This window comes from Mustela erminea, chromosome 1 (assembly GCF_009829155.1).
Source record: "Mustela erminea isolate mMusErm1 chromosome 1, mMusErm1.Pri, whole genome shotgun sequence".
NCBI classification, from domain to species: Eukaryota; Metazoa; Chordata; class Mammalia; order Carnivora; family Mustelidae; genus Mustela; species Mustela erminea.
In genome coordinates, this window is record NC_045614.1 from 54,904,402 (window position 1) to 54,924,282 (window position 19,881).

The following is a 19,881-nucleotide window of genomic DNA, read 5'->3' on the forward strand; positions in this document are numbered from 1 at the left end:
AGTTTAATTTCTAAAATCATATTTTATTTAAGAGAGAGAGAATGAGCACAAGCGAGAGGAGGGACAGAGGGAGAGGGAGAAGGAGACTCCCCGCTGAGCAGGAAGCCCAATGAGAGGCTTGATCCCAAGACCCTGAAATCACAACCTCAGCCAAAGGCAGACACTTAACTGAGTCACCCAGGTCCCCCTAAAATCAAATTTTAAAAAGATTATTCTGTCAACACTCTAGGCCAATGAAGTTCATGTTTGGCTATTCAATAAAGAGAATTTGAGACAGAAGATAACTACAAAGGTGATTTTGCTACAGAAATGCTGTCCAGAGACACCAGGGTAGCACAGTCAGTTAAGCCTCCAACTCCTGATCTTAGCTCAGGTCATGATCTCAGGACCATGAGATCAAGTCCCATAGCAGGCTCTGTAACAGTATTTGCCTTTCTCTGTTGGTATAATGCCCTCAAGGTCCATCTATGTTGGTACATATGACAAGATTCTGTTACTTTGTATGGCTAATATTCTATATATCATATATGTGAAATACACACACACATCACATTTTCTTTATCCATTCAGTCACTGATGGACAGTTAAAGTGTTTCCCTATCTTGGCTTTTGTTAATTTCAGAAATGAATGTTTTTGTGATTTCTACTTTGGGAACAAAGAAGACTTTAGAGGGCATATCTATATCAAAGTCTCTCAAGTTTCTATTCTAATAAAAGCCTCTTTAAAGGGTAATTAATGGAGTAAACATGAAAGACTGAAGACACTTACCCTGGCTTTCTACTAAAATTAAATAATAAAGTGCATACATCCACAAAGGCAGAGAAAACTATAGAGGACACAGCAGTAGATAAGAGATGTCAATAAAATTTTGGAAGGTGCAAAACAGATGGTTCAGTAATAAATGACTTAGCTTTCAGCTTTTCTCAGGTCAGGTAAGTGTTTGGCAGGGTAGTAGGGGATGTGAGGAAATCAGTAAGAACAAGCCAACTTATGCTAAAAGTACAGAAATGTCAGGACTTAGACAAGTATTAGGGGCTCCTTTAAAAGCAAGGCCATAGAGTTAGGCCTGAAAATAGAAGAACTGATTAAAATTATTTATAAAAAACAGTCAGATCAGCAGATCATTCTTCTAATACATAGGTGATCAGTTCAGAGGTGCACTTTCTAATGAAACTGAAACAAGGGACCAGAAAGATTTGAGACTGAGAAACTCTACAGGCACCTGAGGGCTGGGGACTGGGGTGAGGTACCATTCTGAGGACAGGATTAAACTGACAGATGAGAATTTCAGTCCTCTTCCCAGGTTTCTAGAACACATGCAGCCAGGTTTATTACCACTGCCATCATCCACCCACCCCCAAAGGCAAGAGTTTGAACAATTCCTCTAGAAAAACTGACTAAAAAAAAGACCTATACACACTGACAATTGGAGGGGCCTCTAATAAAAGGAATCTTTGACTAATTACTCTATGGTAAAAACCATGAACCTACAAAAGTCTTCACAAAGGACAGCTTCCCAGAGCATTTTAATGCCTCTCTCAAGAAGATAAAGCCATGGATGACTAGACTTTTGAGAAAAGCTTCTAACAAAGAAGACTGAGACTTAAAAAAAAAAAAAAAAAAAAAAAAAAAACCCAGAAAAAAAGAAACTCCAAAGAGAAAGAAACAATATAGGAAGCAAAAGATTTTCAGAGACAAAAGAAAACAAATCTATAAAACAAGAACAGGATATAATGAAAAAAGAAAGTATTCATAGAAGAGGAAAAAATACTTAAAAATTGAAAAGAAAAAATATTTAATAGAAGGACTGGGAAATAAGTTTTAAGGAAATTTCCCAGGAATTAGAATAAAAGAAAGAAAAGCTAAAGAGTACATCAGGAGATTCAATCTTTGACTAACAAAAAGAGCACAAACTAAGTACAGAAAAAGATTAAATAAGGTAAGTGAAATATGGCTAGATGCAATAACACAGATCAAACTCTGGCATGTTATTTTTGAATAAAAAGTAAGTCATACAAGACTACATAAACCATAATACCATTTTATAAAGTCCCCAAACAAGTACAACTAAGAATTGTTTAGTGTCACACACACACACACACACATAATTAAATACCTTTTTAAAATTAACTACCTTTTTAAACTACTTTTAACTACCTTTTAACTACACTTTTAAAACTACCTTTTTAAAAGTGAATGAAATACAAAATTTTGGACAATAGGAGAACCACATATGGTTCCAAGAGCATGGCGATGGTAATGTTCCCATGCTTAAGTTGTGTGGTCAGTTAAAAGGCATTTGTTTATTACTGTGTATCACAGCTTACATAAAGTTTTTAAAATATGAATACAATATTATATAATAAAAATTTTAAACAAAAACAGCTTTTCACCTGTCAGATAAGTGCTTGGCAGGTTAGTGAGAGGTGTGGGCAAAATAAATTTTTGGTTTTGATGGAATAAAAATTAATACAAAATAGATCTCTAAAACAAATGTTTCAAGATCCAATCTTTAAGTTTTCCAGATTAAAAGGACCCACAAGTATCCAGCCCAACAAATATCAACAAGACTCACACCAAGAACATCTTTGTAAAACTTCAAGACAATAAAGAGAAGACTTTTGAAAATTCTAGAGAAAAAAAAAAAAAGATGCTATCCAAAGGATCAAGAATTAGTATGGCATCAGATTTTTCAATAGCAATACTAGCAACCAGAAAATAAAGACACAATGCTTTAAAAATTTTATGGGGAAATTATATCCAACATAAAATTCCACACCAAGTCAATGAAGTATTACAGTAAATGAAGTACTAGAGTAAAATAAAGGAATTTTGAAATGGGGCATAATTTTTCTTTTTCTTTTCTTTTCTTTTTTTTTTTTTTTTGGTAGAGAGAGAAGGTGTGCATGAGTGTGCACAAGTGGGAGAGGAAAGAGGGGAAGACAGAGAATTTTAAGCAGGCTCCACACTCAGTACAGACCCCAACAAGGGGCTTGATCTCATGACCCTAAGACCATGACCTGAGCCAAAGTCAGGTCAGACACTTAACTGACTGAGCCACCCAGGAGCCCCAAAATGGGCATATTTCTAAAAAATGATCTTCTATGCATCCTTTTTTTAAAGGCTCCGGGAGAATGTGCTTCATGAAAAGAAAGGAATAAAGCAATAAAGAACACAACATTAAATCAAAGAAACAGGGAATCCGTTATTTATTAACAGATGAAAGGATTCCCAGGACAAAAAGTGTGCAAAAGTCTTACAGTAATCCATTCGAACTGGAGAAGTGAGGGCATCAAGAAGAGGAAACTGAGAATACACAATGTTTTTGAAAGTATTCAGAGTATCTGTAGCTCTTTCAGAACTTGGAAATGACCCAATTATAGCTAGAAAGAATAATCAAAATTGAAGCAATTAACTCCAGAGACAACAAAAAACTATATAAAAAGGAAAATATAATCATATTATACTTAAAAGGTTCAAGCTGTTGGAACACAGCAAAATTTGCAATCCACAATGTGTCTCTTTGGCATGTGGATGATTCTAGGCTGACTATTTTTAAGAATCAGAGGTCACAAAGGAACTTTGGCCTTTCCCCCAAATGCCTAAAAGAACTGAGATAGAGAACCTGCTCCAGGAAGGGAGCTATCACCACAAGTAACTGCAGTATAACCTGAACTTGGTATGGTAGACAGGGAGGGACTTAGCAAAGTCTTGTTTGTTACAATTCCTCTCTATGCCCCACTGGATCTGTATGATCTAGCATACGTTTGTTCAGCAATTACTCTTTTTCATCTTCCTATGAATTGTCTTCCTTTCCTTTGAAGTCCCAGACCACTACCCACTTCTCCTTAGTTCTGGATGGTATGTCTCAACTGCCTGCCTTCCTATGGGCCTCATATTCTTATGGAGCCACCTTACTTAAATAATCAAGTATGATTTTCTCCTGTTTATCTGTCTTATGTCAATTTAATTCTTAGACCAGCCAAAAGAAAACTCAAAGGACAGAGGAAAATTTTCCATTCCCCAACAACATAAAAATATTTGCCCTGACATATGTAAACAGTTTATCAAAATTTAACTAAAATTTTAATAAGATGTGGGCAGGAGAGATAAGAGAACTTAATCATCATCTTCATGATAGAAAATCAAAGATACTATCTACAACAGAAACAAATAGCACAAGCATGTTATTTAGAAAAATATTTAAATAAATTCCAATATAAAAAGTTAAAAGTTTAAAAATGGTTGCCTGGTAAAGGAAATAGAATATAGAGTTCTGATTGTTAGAACTCTGTAGTGGCTTCTTCTTCTTCTTCTTTTTTTTAATGTTTTAATGAAAAATATAAAGCTTAAAATAAATTTTCCTTGGGTTAGATATGGTGAAAAAAACTTTGGAAGAACTCTAAGAATCTGAAAAATGGTAGTATAGGAGTCTTATGGAAACTCCACAAAAAATTTAAGCAAATTCATAAGCAAGCAGTTTTGTTTTATACTTCTAATTGTGTTAAAAAGCAAAGAGATGACTTTTAAATTCTTGGTTTCAACAAATCTCTGAAAGACTGAAGACAAACTTCTATATCTGAAATAATATTAATTTCTTAACTTAATTTGTTCCTATAGCTTATTGTTGGTCTAAGGTCACAATTCAGTCTTCCTTTGTCAAAATGCTTTTCAGCGTTTCCAGCTGTGATTTCGAAAAAACAGTACAATATAGAATTGTGAAGCTACAAACAACAAATGGTAAGAAATAAATGCTGAAAGGAAGAAAAAAAATCCAAGGGTCCTTGGAGGAGAGAGAAAGTCTCTATAGAAAAATACAGATTTAAAACATTCTATCACACAAAAAAAGAATGACTTTAGACATTTTCACCTTGAGCACATGATATGTAATAAATATACAATTTGCAATAAATATTTTTTAGTCTTCTATCTACAGTTATTGACTCATAGCTCCCCAAACTCTTGGAATTTCTAAGCATTAAGAGCAAAGGGAGCATCTTTTGTTACAGTATTTGGTCTTTTGTCCTTAGATCCCGAAATAGCTTTGAAGCGTAACAGGGATATATTATTCAAAACAAGCTCCCATTCAAGCACACCTGATTTTGTTTATGAGGTGACTTGTGGAAAGCCCCTAGTTAACCACAGGCTGGGAGAGGGGTGCCAAGGAAACCAACTATATAATTAGAGTTGGAACTTTCAGTCCTACATCCCCTCGCCTCCAAGGAGTAGAGAGGGACTGAAGATTGTGATCAATCAAAAAAAAAATAAAATAAAAAATAAAAATAAAAATAAAAATAAAAAAAAAGATTGTGATCAATCACCACAGGCCAATGATATAATCAATCATTTCTATGCAATAAAGTTCCCCCAAAATCCCTTCATCGTGGGGTTCTGAGAACTTCCAGGATGGTGAATACATGGAGATTCTGGGAAGGAGACACACTTAGAGGGCATGGAAACTCTGCCCCTCTTCCCACAGACCTTGCTTGCCCTTTGCCTCTCCTGGCCCTTCTGGAGTTACATCCTTTTTTTTTTTTTTTTTTTTAAAGATTTTATTTATTTATTTGACAGAGAGAGATCACAAGTAGGCAGAGAGGCAGGCAGAGAGAGAGAGGAGGAAGCGTGCTCCCTGCTGAACAGAGAGCCGGATGTGGGACTCAATCCCAGGACCCTGAGATCATGACCTGAGCAGAAGGCAGCGGCTTAACCCACTGAGCCACCCAGGTGCCCTGGAGTTACATCCTTTTATAATAAACCTGTAATCTAGTAAGTAAAATGTTTTCCTGAGTTCTATAAGACACTCTAGCAAATTAATAGAGCCCAAGGAGTAAGTGGTAGGATCATCTGATCTATAGCCAGCTGGTCAAAAACACAGGGGAAAATCTGGATTTATCAATGGCAGTTGAAAGGGGAGGGGAGGCGGTCTTGCAAGTCTTTGCCCTTAATCTGTGGGATCTGAAGCTATCCTCAGATAAGGTCAGAATTGCATCAAATTGTGGGACACCCAGCTGGTATTGCAAAGAAGTGCTTGGTGTTGGGGTGGGGTAGGGGGGACCGCACATCTGGTGAGCAGAGGTAAAGCTCAGTGTGTGCTGTAGTAAAGGAAGGACATAGAGGAATGTTTTTTCCATATATAAACATCAATTCCTCTTGCAAAGATTTGCTTTTTTGCCAGTTTCAACAGCAGCTCATCCTTTTTTACCTAGTGTTTAGGTAAATCTTACTAAAAGAGAAAAAAAAAAATAACTACTCAGTAAACGTAATCCATACGTGACAAAGGGTAACCACTTTAAATAAGAAAATTTTTTAATTAATTGATTTTATTTAGTAAAAACACTAGAGCTACAAATCCTTGTAACAATGAAAACAAGATACAAAAGCCAAACTTGTCTTGGATTTCTGTGCCAATCCACAAATCTCTGTACCCGAATGCAACAAAAGATAAGGACACAGAACTAGTAGCAAAAAACAAGGGGGGATATACATCCCAAACCAGTATGTAGACCCAAGGCAGTTAATTTATACTGTGGCCTAAATCCCCTGAGCTGTAATCAGATCATAAAATCTTTTTTTCCATTCTCACAAAGCTCAATTTCTGACAACAGAAAACAGCCTGAATTCCATCTTTTTGCCAAGAAACTTAAGCACGATCACCTTATACTTCAAAGCCCTCTGGGGGAACATTTCTAAGAAGAATAAATTAACCTCACAAGTATTTATCTGCTTAAACTTAATTTGACACTATGGTTGGTGCAACTCATCACAAATTTTGTAAAGGCACTGTGACACCCAAGGTATTTGGAAAATGGAAAGAAGCTTATCAGAGAAGTGTTTCCAATCATAAACATCAGCTTCAATAACAAAATGGGTAGATTGTTTTCTTCAGCTGTTTTGCATCTTTGTACCAGATAACAGTTAAGCAAAAGAAAACATGGACACTGTTCTTTAACCCTGAAGAATGTATAGTTGTATCCTAAACAATCTACAATCATTGAAAACGAGCTCAGTGTTGTTGAAAAGCCTCTGGTGAGCTGAAGACAGAAAACAATGTTTTCTATAATGATATTCTACTGCTACACTATGATAGGGTGATTATTTAGATGTGTATCTGCATAGCTGCTTAACATATGAGACTTTTATTAATAAGCCAAGCATATGCTCCCTAGGACTGTACTATGTTCTATAACCTTCTATTTCACTAATGTTCTAGAAAACACTTCCCACAGAACATCCATATAGAGTAGGTTATATGGATCTTCAGTTCCTGTGATGTACTACTCCATTATTAAGATTTCTATAGACAAATGCTCAGAAATAAACAGATCAGAATTAGGCACTCTTACTTTTTTTTTTTTTTAATATTTTATTTATTTATTTGACAGAGAGAAATCACAAGTAGATGGAGAGCCAGGCAGAGAGAGAGAGAGGGAAGCAGGCTTCCTGCTGAGCAGAGAGCCCGATGCGGAACTCGATCCCAGGACCCTGGGATCATGACCTGAGCCGAAGGCAGCGGCCTAACCCACTGAGCCACCCAGGCGCCCTAGGCACTCTTACTTTTATGGCCATTCATTCTGTGATTTTTATATTTTAAAAACAAAAGTGCTACTGAAAAGGAAATCTCAACAAATGCAGGATTAGCCATTTAAAAAAAATCTCAAGTTCTGGTGATTCCAGCATCTGACATTCTTAGACTCACTGGAGCAGAAGGACTTCTGCCTCTTTGTGAACAATCAGAGAGAACAGGGTATTTCATAAACCAGGAAAGAAGAAAACCACCGCCACAACAGAGAAACCTAAGTAGGTACTCTATAGCACAATACTCAAATCACGCATAATGAAAAAGCTATTAAGTTTACTGCTGGCTTATATCTGCTACCTGGATTTCACAAAGCCATTCCCTCACCAAAAAGAAAAAAGAAAAAGGAAGAGGGGTACTGGTTTCCACAAAACTATCCCCTCACCAAAAAGAAAAAAGAAAAAGTAAGGGGTGGTATGGATACTAAAGTTTTTGTTTTTATGGTGAAACAATTTTAAGCTTAAAAAGGTGAAGCTATTCAATTGTACTGCAGAACAAATGATTTTTTAAAAGATTTATTTATTTATTTATTTATTTGACACAGAGAGAGGAGAGATATCACAAGTAGGCAGAGAGGCAAGGGAAGACTGGGGGAAGCAGGCTCCCCGCAGAGCAGAGAGCCAGTGACCCAAGCCAAAGGTGAAGGCTCAACCCACCGAGCCACCCAGGTGTCCCAGAACAAATTATTTTTAATGAAACAGTACTTATATCTTTTAGAGGGAATTTATTTACTAAGTCATCTAAGATACTATACACTTTAAAATAATTGTTCACTCTAAACTTGCTTTCATATTCTCTTTCTCCCTGTTTCTCTTTTATCTGGTATAAAGAAACAGAGTAAAAGTTGATAAAGTTATTTCTGGAATTCCTTACTTACATATTTACTCTCCCATATAGTCAAGCTATAGGCTTACAAGAGGCCTTAAAACTTTTTCCTATGTGGAAACAGCTTGAGAATCAGAAATCATCAAATTTCTAAAGAAGACAGCAGGAGAAGTTCTGAGCAGAAGGTCTGGATGTAGAAGTTGAACAATTTCCTAATGTAATCCTGTTTCAGATCTTCATTCACAGGCTAACTTTCTTACAGTGTTTTAAATTTAAAAGCTCCACCTATGAATTCCTATCTACAGTCACAGAATTTAGGAGTATCAAAGGCTGTTTAGTCCAGCTGGGCTCCAAACTGGAATCACAGATATTTCCTACAACATGCACGATATGTGGTTCTCCAGCTTTTGCCTGATCTTCCCAAGAGAGCCTACCTCAAATTGGACAGTTCCATTGTAATATCTGGTCTTACATTGTGGTTAGCAGCACATTCCTAAGGTAAATATAAATGATTTTCATATTATCCAAAAGTTCTTTAGAGGAAAGTTATTCTAATTTTTAATCTTGATCTAAATATAGGATACATACACCACAGTATGTATACAAGATAATCCAACAGACTGTGATAAGAAAACACTATAACTTCCATTTATATTACTATCTCAACCTTTTTCTATGTTATATGATGCATGTAATTTATAGAAACAATTATACGTGCAGAGATACATTAAAGGTGTGGATGAGCAAAATAATTTGGAGGCCAACTACTCTAGACAGTTAATGTCCTTCCTTTTATTATTATTTCTTAATATTAGGTCATAGGGAACCTACCTATATGATTATGGATCCAAGGTAGATATTAAATGCTCATCAACACTGTATCATGAACCATATATAAATAAATATTCAGCATGAGAAATTAATGGCACCCAAATAAGCTTTCAAAATAAAAAATAATAAACATTCTTTTTTTTTTAAAGATCTTATTTTTTTTTTTTAAAGATTTTATTTATTTATCGGGGGGTGGGGGAGAGAGCGAGCACAGGCAGACAGAATGTCAGGCAGAGGCAGAGGGAGAAGCAGGCTCCCTGCCGAGCAAGGAGCCCGATGCGGAACTCGATCCCAGGACGCTGGGATCATGACCTGAGCTGAAGGCAGCTGCTTAACCAACTGAGCCACCCAGGCGTCCCTAAAGATCTTATTTATCTATTTGACAGATCACAAGTAGGCAGAGAGAGAGAGGAGGAAGCAGGCTCCCCACTGAGCAGAGAGCCCAATGCGGGCCTCGATCCCAGGACCCTGGGATCACAACCTGAGCCGAAGGCAGATGCTTAACCCATTGAGCCACCCAGGCACCCCAAAAACAGACTTTCTTGGCAAAAGATTACAGAGCAATGGATTATTCAGCTCTCCAACAAGTCTACTGTGCACATGACAACTGTGTGGACACATATACATACACACACACACAGAAAAATGAACCTATAAGGATATCTTTCATTATCTTTCCAAACTAAATTGAAAAGTTAAACCTAATTTGACTAAATTAACCTACATTTATTTTTTTCTAAGATTTTATTTATTATTTATTTGACAGACAGAGATCACAAGTAGGCAAAGAGGCAGGCAGAGAGAGAGAGAGAAGGAGGCTCCCTGCCCAGCAGAGAGCCTGATGCGGGGCTCGATCCCAGGACCCTAAGATCATGACCTGAGCTGAAGGCAGAGGCTTAACCCACTGAGCCACCCAGGTGCCCCGAAAATTACCTACATTTAAAGGCCTAAACAGGATTCCTCAGAATACTAATATTGGAAGTGATTCTAAGAAGATACCGAGGTCCATTTTAATTAATGTTTAATTTATACTGTTGTCCTTGAAATTAGCTTTTCAGTTATAATGCTATTTAGAGCATACTACCAAAATGCTTCAGTAGAGTCAGATATAGGAAATGCTTTAAGTTATAAAAGAAAATGTTCATGTTACAAGTAAATTCTAAAAGCAAGGCAAGGGAATGAAGACTGAATCTCTGGAAAGCTGCTGTATCTAGGGTCCTTTAAAAGGCAAGCACATTTACATTAAATTAGGTTTTCAAGGTACCTCTTATTTAAAACCAAAACCACCTTCCTAAACAAAGTAAAAATCCCATTATTTACTAAACATAAGTGTCTGCAAAGTTCAGAATTTAGGCCAACATTCATGAAGAGTTTCATAACCTGGCTAGTAATTAAAAATAAGACTTTGGGATTGTATGAAGAGGTATATACATCCCTATATTCACTGAAGCATTATCTACAATAGGCAAGATTCATAAGCAACCTCAGTGTTCACGGATAGATGAATGGATAAAGAAGATGTGGTATATATACAAAACAGAATATATGCCACAAAATAGAATGGAATCTTACTATTTGCACCAACCTGAATAGACCCAGTGGGTATTATGCTAAATGAAATAAGTCGGACAGAGAAAGACAAATACCATATGATTTCACTTATATATGGAATCTAAAAAACAAAATACACAAAACAGAAAACTGACTCACTGATACAGGAAACAAAATGCTGGTTACCACAGGGGGAGGGGTAAGGGGGGCAGGCAAAATAGATGAAAGGGATTAAGAAGTACGAACTTTAAAGACTGAGCCTAGGTGGCTCAGTCCTTAAGCGTCTGCCTTCGGCTTGGGTCATGATCCCGGGGTCCTGGGATCGAGCACGCATCAGGCTCCCTGCTCGGTGGGAGGCCTGCTTCTCCCTCTCCCACTCCCTTTGCCTGTGTTCCTATTCTCACTGTCTCTCTCTCTGTGTCAAATAAATAAATAAATAAAATCTTCTTTTAAAAAAAGGTACAAACTTCCAGTTATAAATAAGTCATGGGGACATAATGTACAGCATAGGGAATATAGCCAATAATATTGTAATGACTCTGTATGGTGACAGATGGTCACTAGACTTATCATAGGGATCATTTCATAATGTAAGAAAATATCGAATCACTGTAATGTGCATCTGAAACTAACAGGATTTTATATGTCAATTATACTTCAATAAAAACAAAAGAATTAGTTCCATAACCTGGTTGATAATTAAAAATAAGACTTTGGGATTACATTAGTATTAACCAAGAAAATTATGTTTTGTTTTGTTTTGAAGATTTTATTTATTTATTAGTGAGAGAGAGCATGAGCGAGAAAATTATGTTTAAAATATACTGCAGGCAGTAAGAATCACTAGTATAATACAGAAGAATTAGTGTGTTATTTCATCAAACGTTACTCTCAGCAATACCAGAAGATATCAGCAGAGGGCTTCTAGAAATCTTCCTAGTAACATCCTTCCCAAGTAAACCAGGAAATGAATTAATTCCCTGCTACTGATATTTGCTAAAATGATTTATGTTCAAATTAATTGCCAACATCTGATTAAGATTCTAGCTCAGAAATCAAATACGAGAATAACTCTCCAACTAAAAAATTTCACATCCAAACCAGGAAAGCAATATTCAAATGTCAAATACTGCTGCACTGTAAGATCAAATTTTTCTAAGCCTCCATGAAAGTGTCAATACTATTTTTTAAAAAAATCTCTGTAAAGTATAAGATCATGACATCACAAATGACAGGTAAGCAACATTTATTATCTTACTTCCCCCAAGAGAAACTAAATGGCTAACAAGAATTTCCTCCTCTTTGTCCCCTACAGACCTAGACCACTCCCCTGTCATCACATCTGATTTCCTGACAGACACTTTAGTGCAATCCCAAAGACGACTTCTATTGCAGTAGGCTGAAATTTCTATTATTCTGAGCTGGGAATTACTGTTTTGTTTTGTTTTTAAGACAAAACCTCTTTGGATTTCAAGTATAACCAAACAGACATTAAAGAAGATAATGTTAGGGTGCCTGGGGTGGCTCAGTTGGTTAAGTATCCGACTCTTGATCTCAGCTCAGGTCTTGATTTCAGGGTCCTGAGTTCAAGCCCCATTTTGGGGTCCATGCTGGGCATGGAGCCTACTTTGAAAAAACAAAACAAAAATAAAAAGAACTGAGCAATGACTTAAAAACAGAAATTCCTGAAGATCTAAGTATAAAAATGACTAGATTATTAAACACCCCACAAAACTCTTGATTATTCTCATTTGATCATGTCCATACATTAAATAATACTACAAATATAAAATAAGAAAAATTAGGTTGCAAGTGTAGGAAATATTAAGTGACATTCCCCACCTTTAACACTACATTAAAAGATATAATTTGAAAGCATCTCACTCTTAAAAGCAAATATTTTAGAAGTTCTTCAGAAAAGTCTTTTCTAACATTCCCAAAGTTACTAAGCACCTGTCATGCTTAATTTTAATTGCGCTGAAATAAATTCTATGGATTTCACCAAATGAAAGTTAAAGATATGAAAAATAAGTCAGACTGCAAAAGGGGAAAAAATTTCAAAATGGAGGTGTGTACATCGGAAGAACCAAACAGTACCTTAGAATTAGGAAAGTAATAAACAGCTCAGTTCTAGTTCCTGCCATATCCATTTCTGGGCATTATGTTGTTCTAGAGACTAATTTAAGAGAATTACTAAAGAACTAGAATAACCAAGAGTTGATAGACCAGTATGACTAAGTATTCAAAACCATGATATGGAAGAACGCCCCAGTGCTTGCTTCAGCAACATATATACAAAAATGGAACAATACAATTGATTAACATGGCCCAAGCACAAGGATGATATTCAAATTATGAAGCATTCCATATTTGTCATGGACTTCTGGAGTCCTTAGTGAATTGCTGAAACCTCAAATTTAGATATAGATCTAAAGAATCTACCTGCTATGTAGTTTTCCAGTGGAGTCCAGGAGGCTCCCAGTTCATTCAGTATCCCAAGAATCCTGACTCGCATAGCTAGAAAGTATTTTTAAGCCACTCTTTAGGTCAACTTTCTCCTTGACCTATCTATTCTAGACTATTATGGATGGCAGCTATGAGGTTATCTTAGCAAAACCCACAACAACAGTAGTGGTCAAAAGCACAACTTCTGGAGCTAGAAAGGCATGCTTCTGATATCCAGTAAACTTCTAACCAACTGTGTGAATTTGGTAAGTCATTTCAACCTCAACGTTCTGTTTTCCTCACTTATAAAATAGAGATAATAGTATTTCACAGTACAGCATTTATACTAAGGATTCGCTATTGCATTCTAGCACTTAGAATGCTTGGAGCACTAAATATTTGCTGAATTAAAAAATAAAACAGAATATCCAGGGCACCTGGGTGGCTCAGTCAGTTATACACCTGCCTTCAGCTCACGTCATGATCCCAGGGTCCTCGGATAGAGCCCTGCATTGAGCTCCCTGCTTCTCCCTCTCCCTCTCTGCCTGCTGCTCCCCTTGCTGGTATGCGTACTCTCTCTCTGTCAAATAAATAAATAAAATCAAGGAAGATAGGTAGGTTAAGTAGGAAGGTAGGGAAGGGAGGGAAGAGAAGGGGGTGGAGGGGAGGGGAGGGGAAGACAGAGCAGGGCAAGGGAGGGTAGAGGAGGAGGGAGGAAGCCCCAAGGATTAGGAATTATTTACCTAGAAAAGGGATTCTTCAGAAACACTTTCTGAAAGAAGCCCTGGGGCACCTGGGTGGCTCAGTGGGTTAAGCAGTGGCCTGCAGCTTAGGTCATGATCCCAGGATCCTCGGATAGGGCCCCACATCAGCAGGGAGCCTGCATCTCCCCTAACTGCCCTTCCCCCTGCCTGTGCTTGCTCTCTGTGTCTCTCTTGCTCGCTCTCTCTGTCAAATAAACAAAATCTTTAAGAAAGAACGGGAGGAGAGGGGAGGGGAGAGCAGAGGAGGGGAAGAAATCCCCCTCTGCAGAGGCAATATATACGAACTGGAAAAATACAATTTAATATAGATTTCAGTTTAATATATTAGATTTGTCTAACAGAGGAACCCATAGAAGAATGGGCTTCTTTGGGAGATTCTGAAAGGGAAGATAACCACTTGGGGAGAATGTTACAGAGAGCGAATAAAATAACTGTAGAAGTCCCTTCCAACCTAAAACATTGTGTTAATGAAAGGTCAAAAAGGTAAGTGGAACTTCCTTTAGGACAATGCACCAGAATTCTTGTCTTACCTGTCAGACAGCTGTAGCAACTTGGCAGGGGCAAAACCCTAAAAGCAGAGAATTAAAAAGAACCATTGCTAAGGTACCCAGGTGGCTCAGTTGGTTAAGCATCCAACTCTTGATCTCAGTTCAGGTCTTGAGTTTGAGTCCTGTACTGGGGTTCTTAAATAATAATAATCATAATAAATTTAAAAAATAAGAATCATTGCTACTACTGGGTTACCTACCCAGTCAGATTACCTGAAGGGAAGATAAATAACCTTGTACTTCCTACTTTAAAGCCCTGTTTTGAGGTTAAGATTGGTGGCTTCTGGATTTCCCGCAATTTCACTGTAGTATTTTGACAGTGGATGTGGAAAGCAATCGAAAACTTCTACTCCTTTATCTAAATCTCTACTTATTCATTTCTACTATAAGAGCTAATTATTGGACTTCAAATCTTATTTTAATTGTTAAGACAAATTGTTTAATTTTTTTTCTTTAGGTGTTTCAGGAAAATTAGTTTCCTTAGATGCAGGCATCCAGTTGACATGTTTTGGCAGTCTAGATCTTTCTAAGATCTTCTATACCCTCTGCCTTTCTATTATACACACCCCTCACACTAAGTACATGATAAAAATGTACAATATTGAGGCATCTGTGCTATAGAATGAGCACAAAAAATTAGATTTAGCCATGTACTAGCTCTCTAGTCTTAAGCAAGTTTAAAATTTTCCCTAAGTTCTACTTACTTCATTTGTAAAAAAATAAAAATTTTTAAAAAGGGAGATCAGAACTACCTCAAAAAGCAGACATGCAATGTAAATTACATCATATACATAAATAAGATCTTGCATACATTAGATACTCAATAAGCTGAGTAGGATCCCACATAATACATTAAAACAAATCCACCTCCACACACACACACACACACAAAATCCCTGCAAAGATCACTACCAACTACATGGAAAAGAGTCTCAATTACTGAATGAGTCCCTAAAATTCAATATTCTCAGGGCAGGTTTCTTGGTACCTTAGGGCAGTAAGAAAGATGATAAGAGGGATGGTTCTTACCTTCATTCCCCTTACTTAACTGTAATTCTCCAACATTATTTTGTGGTTAGTGTGAGACTACAATGAGCTCTCTTCAACCCCACCCTCAACTTCCCAATGCAGAAAGAACTTCACAGAGACTGTATATTTAACTGGTTATCTCAGTAAACAGAAGAAGCCTTATCTTAGGCCCTGTAAATAATTACTCCATTTTCTTATTATTTTGTTTAGGTATGTGAGAATCCAGAAAGTCATTGCTCATATTTTAATGATGAATAGTATTAAAATAACTCTAAGGAATCATTGCAGTACTTTATTTCCATTATTACTCATCTGAAAAAGAAGACAAGAATTATTTAAAAATAATAGCATAAGAAACCAAACAGGTAGAATGAAATCAGTCTTTGTCACTATTCTTAGATTTCTGCCCTCATTCAAACAAGCTGATCCAGTTGCTAGCTGAAAAAGGAAAAAAAAAAAAACCAAACAACTTTATTTTCTCCTTTTCTTGTCTCCTGCTTGAAAGAACTGGTATTCTTCAATTCTCTGACAAGATCAAAAAGATAAAAAGGCAAGAATGCTAATAAACACAGAATTAGAGGGGACCCAGGGATCTGGAACCGGTATAATTCATAACCAGCTGTATAACCTCAAACAGGTTTTAACATCCTTGGGCCTGTAAAATGAGGAGTTTAGTTAAGACTGTCCCTAAAGCTTAGCAGTCTGAGTCTTTGCTAATCACTTGGCAACAGCCAGGACCTACTGGCTGAAAATCATTTGTGTTGCAAGGGACTCATTTTGTAACCCAAAGTTTCTAAATTCTTCACTTCCTCATTATTACAACTTTGAAATCTGAGTCAGGGCTCCTCATCCCAGTCAGATGTTACTATGCGTTTTTCAGTTCTTGATAAATATTTGACTTGATCTTTGGCTGGAAGTGTGAATATTCTTATACTATACAAACCAATAAACCCTTGCTAACTCTTTTTACAAAGAGACTTGTCATAAGATAAAAATTTTTTTGAGGTGGGGAGAGGCAGAGGGAGAGAGAGAGAGAGAGAATCTTAAGCAGACTCCATACTCAGTGTGGAGCCCAATGCGAGGCCCAATCTCACAACCCTAAGATCACGACTTGAGCCAAAATCAAGAATCAGATGCTTAACCAACTGAGTCACGTGCCCCAAGATTAATTTTTAAAATCAAACATCTGTTATATATCTAAAATGATTCTATTTAGGAAAAGGGTATTTTCGAAGTCCATCTATATATAAAATAAGAGACACAAATCAATGTGAATATATACTGTGACCCTAAAGTATGAAAGGACCAAAGTGAAACCTAGTCTGCTTTTATTGACTGACAAGATCACAAGTCATGATGTAGTATCAAAATAAGTCAATTTTTAACAAATACTTGCTAAGTCCAACATTGTGCTAACCTGCCAAAGTTGCCTATCTTTCTTGAGATAAAATGTTGTACTATGATCTCTGGAAGAAAAAAAAAATCAATCTGTTCTACTGATTACCTTATATAATACATGATCCTGGTCTGTCCTTCTGTCTAGATTATCTATTTATCTACCTATGAGTCTTTGGAAACTAATGGCCACAAGAGAAGACAATTTAATAGTGTTATGGATAAACAAAAGAGTAACGGGACCCTGGATGCCAAAACTACCTCCCACAGCTAAGATTCAAGGCTACTGATAAAGTACACAAATCCCTTGTGAATAAAAGGGAAAAGCAGAAGTGAGGTCATGTATTATGCTCCTTTAGAGATCTAATTACTCTGAAGTCTATACCTGTTTAACAATGTAAAGGAAAAGGAGGTTAGATCTAAAGTGAAGAGTGAACTCAACAGTGCTTTAAGTTGAGCCTTCATCACAAAAGCTGCTGTTCTAAACAGAGGAATATAACTCATATTTTTAAAAATATAACCAAAAGAAAAAAAGAAAAGAAAACAAAACCTTTTAGAGGCATCCTTAAGATAACTTTGTAAAACATATTTACCAAGTTCAAGAACACCCTAGATATACCTTCAATTTCACCCTTATGACAACCACATTAAATGTCAATATAAGATCATTAAGCATAATCAAAATATCTCTTGGATCACCACATAAATAACTATATTAAAAGAAACATACACACTCTGGACCTCTGAACTAGGGTCAATAAACCTAAAGGTTACTTATTTTGGCAACCACGTTTTGCTCTATAAGGTACCTTTAACAGAAAATAACTAAAGAGCTAAAATATATCTCCATATCTGGCTTATTCCTACTTTTCCAAGTTCATATTATTTCCTTGACAAGAAAAAAATATTCCCTTGACAGTGCCACCTACCTGACCCTAAATACACAGAAAACAGAGATCTCTATTGGTGCTCCTTATAAATTTTAATTTTTCAGCTATTTTGTGGAAAATGGACATTATCTTACTACTTCTCCCAAACAAATCTTTAGGTCTTAATTTTTTTTTACCTTTAAGATTTTAAAATTCTAACTGTCATTAAGTTTTACCTAAGTCTTCTATTATCTATTCATTTCCATAGTTATCATTTCAGTTTGATATTTACAAATGACACCCACTATGACTATATCATAGTCATCATACTTAATCTAGCTCATATCCTAATGATATCCTCTGCTAGTTACTTCTCAAGTCATAATCCTTTATTTACTAATATCTTGTCCACAGGACAGTGAGGACAGACACTTTCACCTGCTGATCTTGGCCTAGGGGCACCACCTGGTGGTTAGCAATAGGAATTACCTCTCCCACCACCTCATTTCTTCTGCACTTGAAGAACAGTACTCCTGAGTTTCAGGTTGTGCTCATAGAGCAGCTAATTCAATCTTAGAGATCTCCCTTTAGGGAGTGCCTGGGTGGCTCAGTTATTTAGATATCCCAATCTTGATCTCAGCTCAGGTCTTGACCTCGGGGTTGTGAGTTCAAGCCCCGCGTGGAGCATACTTAAAAAACAACAACAACAACAAAAAACTCGCTTTCATATGAACACAGCTGGATGCCATCCTGCTGTGATTTACCAAGGAGGCAGAATCCCTTATTTATAAACTCTGGGTAAACTTCAAATTCTAAATCTACATATTATCTTAAAAATTTTAAGAATAAGATTGAGAATGAGAAAGAAAAAGGGGTTTGGAGAGCTAACCCAAAGATGGACTTCAGAGGGGTGCCTGGGTGGTTCAGTGGGTTAAGCCTCTGCCTTCGGGTCAGGTCATGATCTCAGGGTCCTGGGATCAAGCCCCGCATCAGGCTCTCTGCTCTGCGGGGAGCCTGCTTCCACCTCTCTCTCTGCCTACTTGTGATCTCTCTCTCTCTCTCTGTCAAATAAATAAATAAAATCTTTAAAAAAAAAAAAAAAAAATGGACTCCAGAAAGCAGCAGGCACTGAGCTCTCTGTGTCTCAGCCAGTGTTGGCCTTGGTGCGAAGTCCTTGTGGGCATTCCCAGCCCCGATTCCACCTTGTGGAGATATGGGCCCAGGAAAGCAGCCTGAAGCTGCTTCTGCTCCTGATTTGCCAGCCTAGAGGCAGAAAAAGCAGCTGGGACAGTGCTACATGGGACCTCCAGTATGGGGAAAGGCAGTGCCTTTCCCTTGTCCTCTGCCCAGAGCTGTCCACTTCTGTTTCATGGAAAATCCATATGCAGACCTGGAAATCATGATTCTGTCAGGTTGATTCAGTCTTTTCAGTGTGAAATCATCCCAACATTTGGGCTCTCAGCCACCAAACAGAGAGGATTACCAGAAGAGTAATTCTACCTTTCCTTTCCACCCTACCTGCCTGTCCCAACCCCTTCCAGCCAATATTACAAAAAAATTCTCCTTCTCTCTGTCCATACTGTAAGTAGCCCACAAAACTTCCCTAACTACAGCCTAATAAAATATACTTTTTTTCCTAAATTCACCTATTAACAGGAATATGATATAGTGAGCTCTGAAGTGATAGTAACCTTAACAGAGAACTAGGATGACTAACTTTGAACTTTCCCTTCATTAGCTTCCAAAGTTTGCATTACCTTCACATTTCCCTTTTACTAAGCTTATTCTTTCTCAGAATTAATGGCAAAAAAAAAAAAAATCTCATTTATTATTACTGTTTTATAAAATAAGGAGTATTTAAACAACATTAATTAGTATTTTTTCACTGTTTAGTCACCACAGTAATTGTGAAATAGTGTATAATATTTCACCTAGATTTTGGAGGAATGGAATTTGGTGGCCGGTCTGGGAATCTATAAACCATTTTTTTATTATTAAATTTTTAAATTTTTTTATAAACATATAATGTATTATTAGCCCCAGGGGT

General features: G+C 36.8%; 1 protein-coding gene and 1 non-coding gene across 5 annotated transcripts in view; one reads left to right on the forward strand and one right to left on the reverse strand.

Annotated features, from left to right (window-relative positions):
• Positions 1–19,881, reverse strand: part of TMCC1 (transmembrane and coiled-coil domain family 1) — a 254,562-nt gene that overhangs the window by 149,314 nt on the left and 85,367 nt on the right. The gene's annotated exons all lie outside the window — the stretch shown is intronic.
• On the forward strand, positions 13,056–13,158 carry LOC116581658. The gene has a single exon (XR_004282150.1). It is a non-coding gene; the product is annotated as a U6 spliceosomal RNA (small nuclear RNA).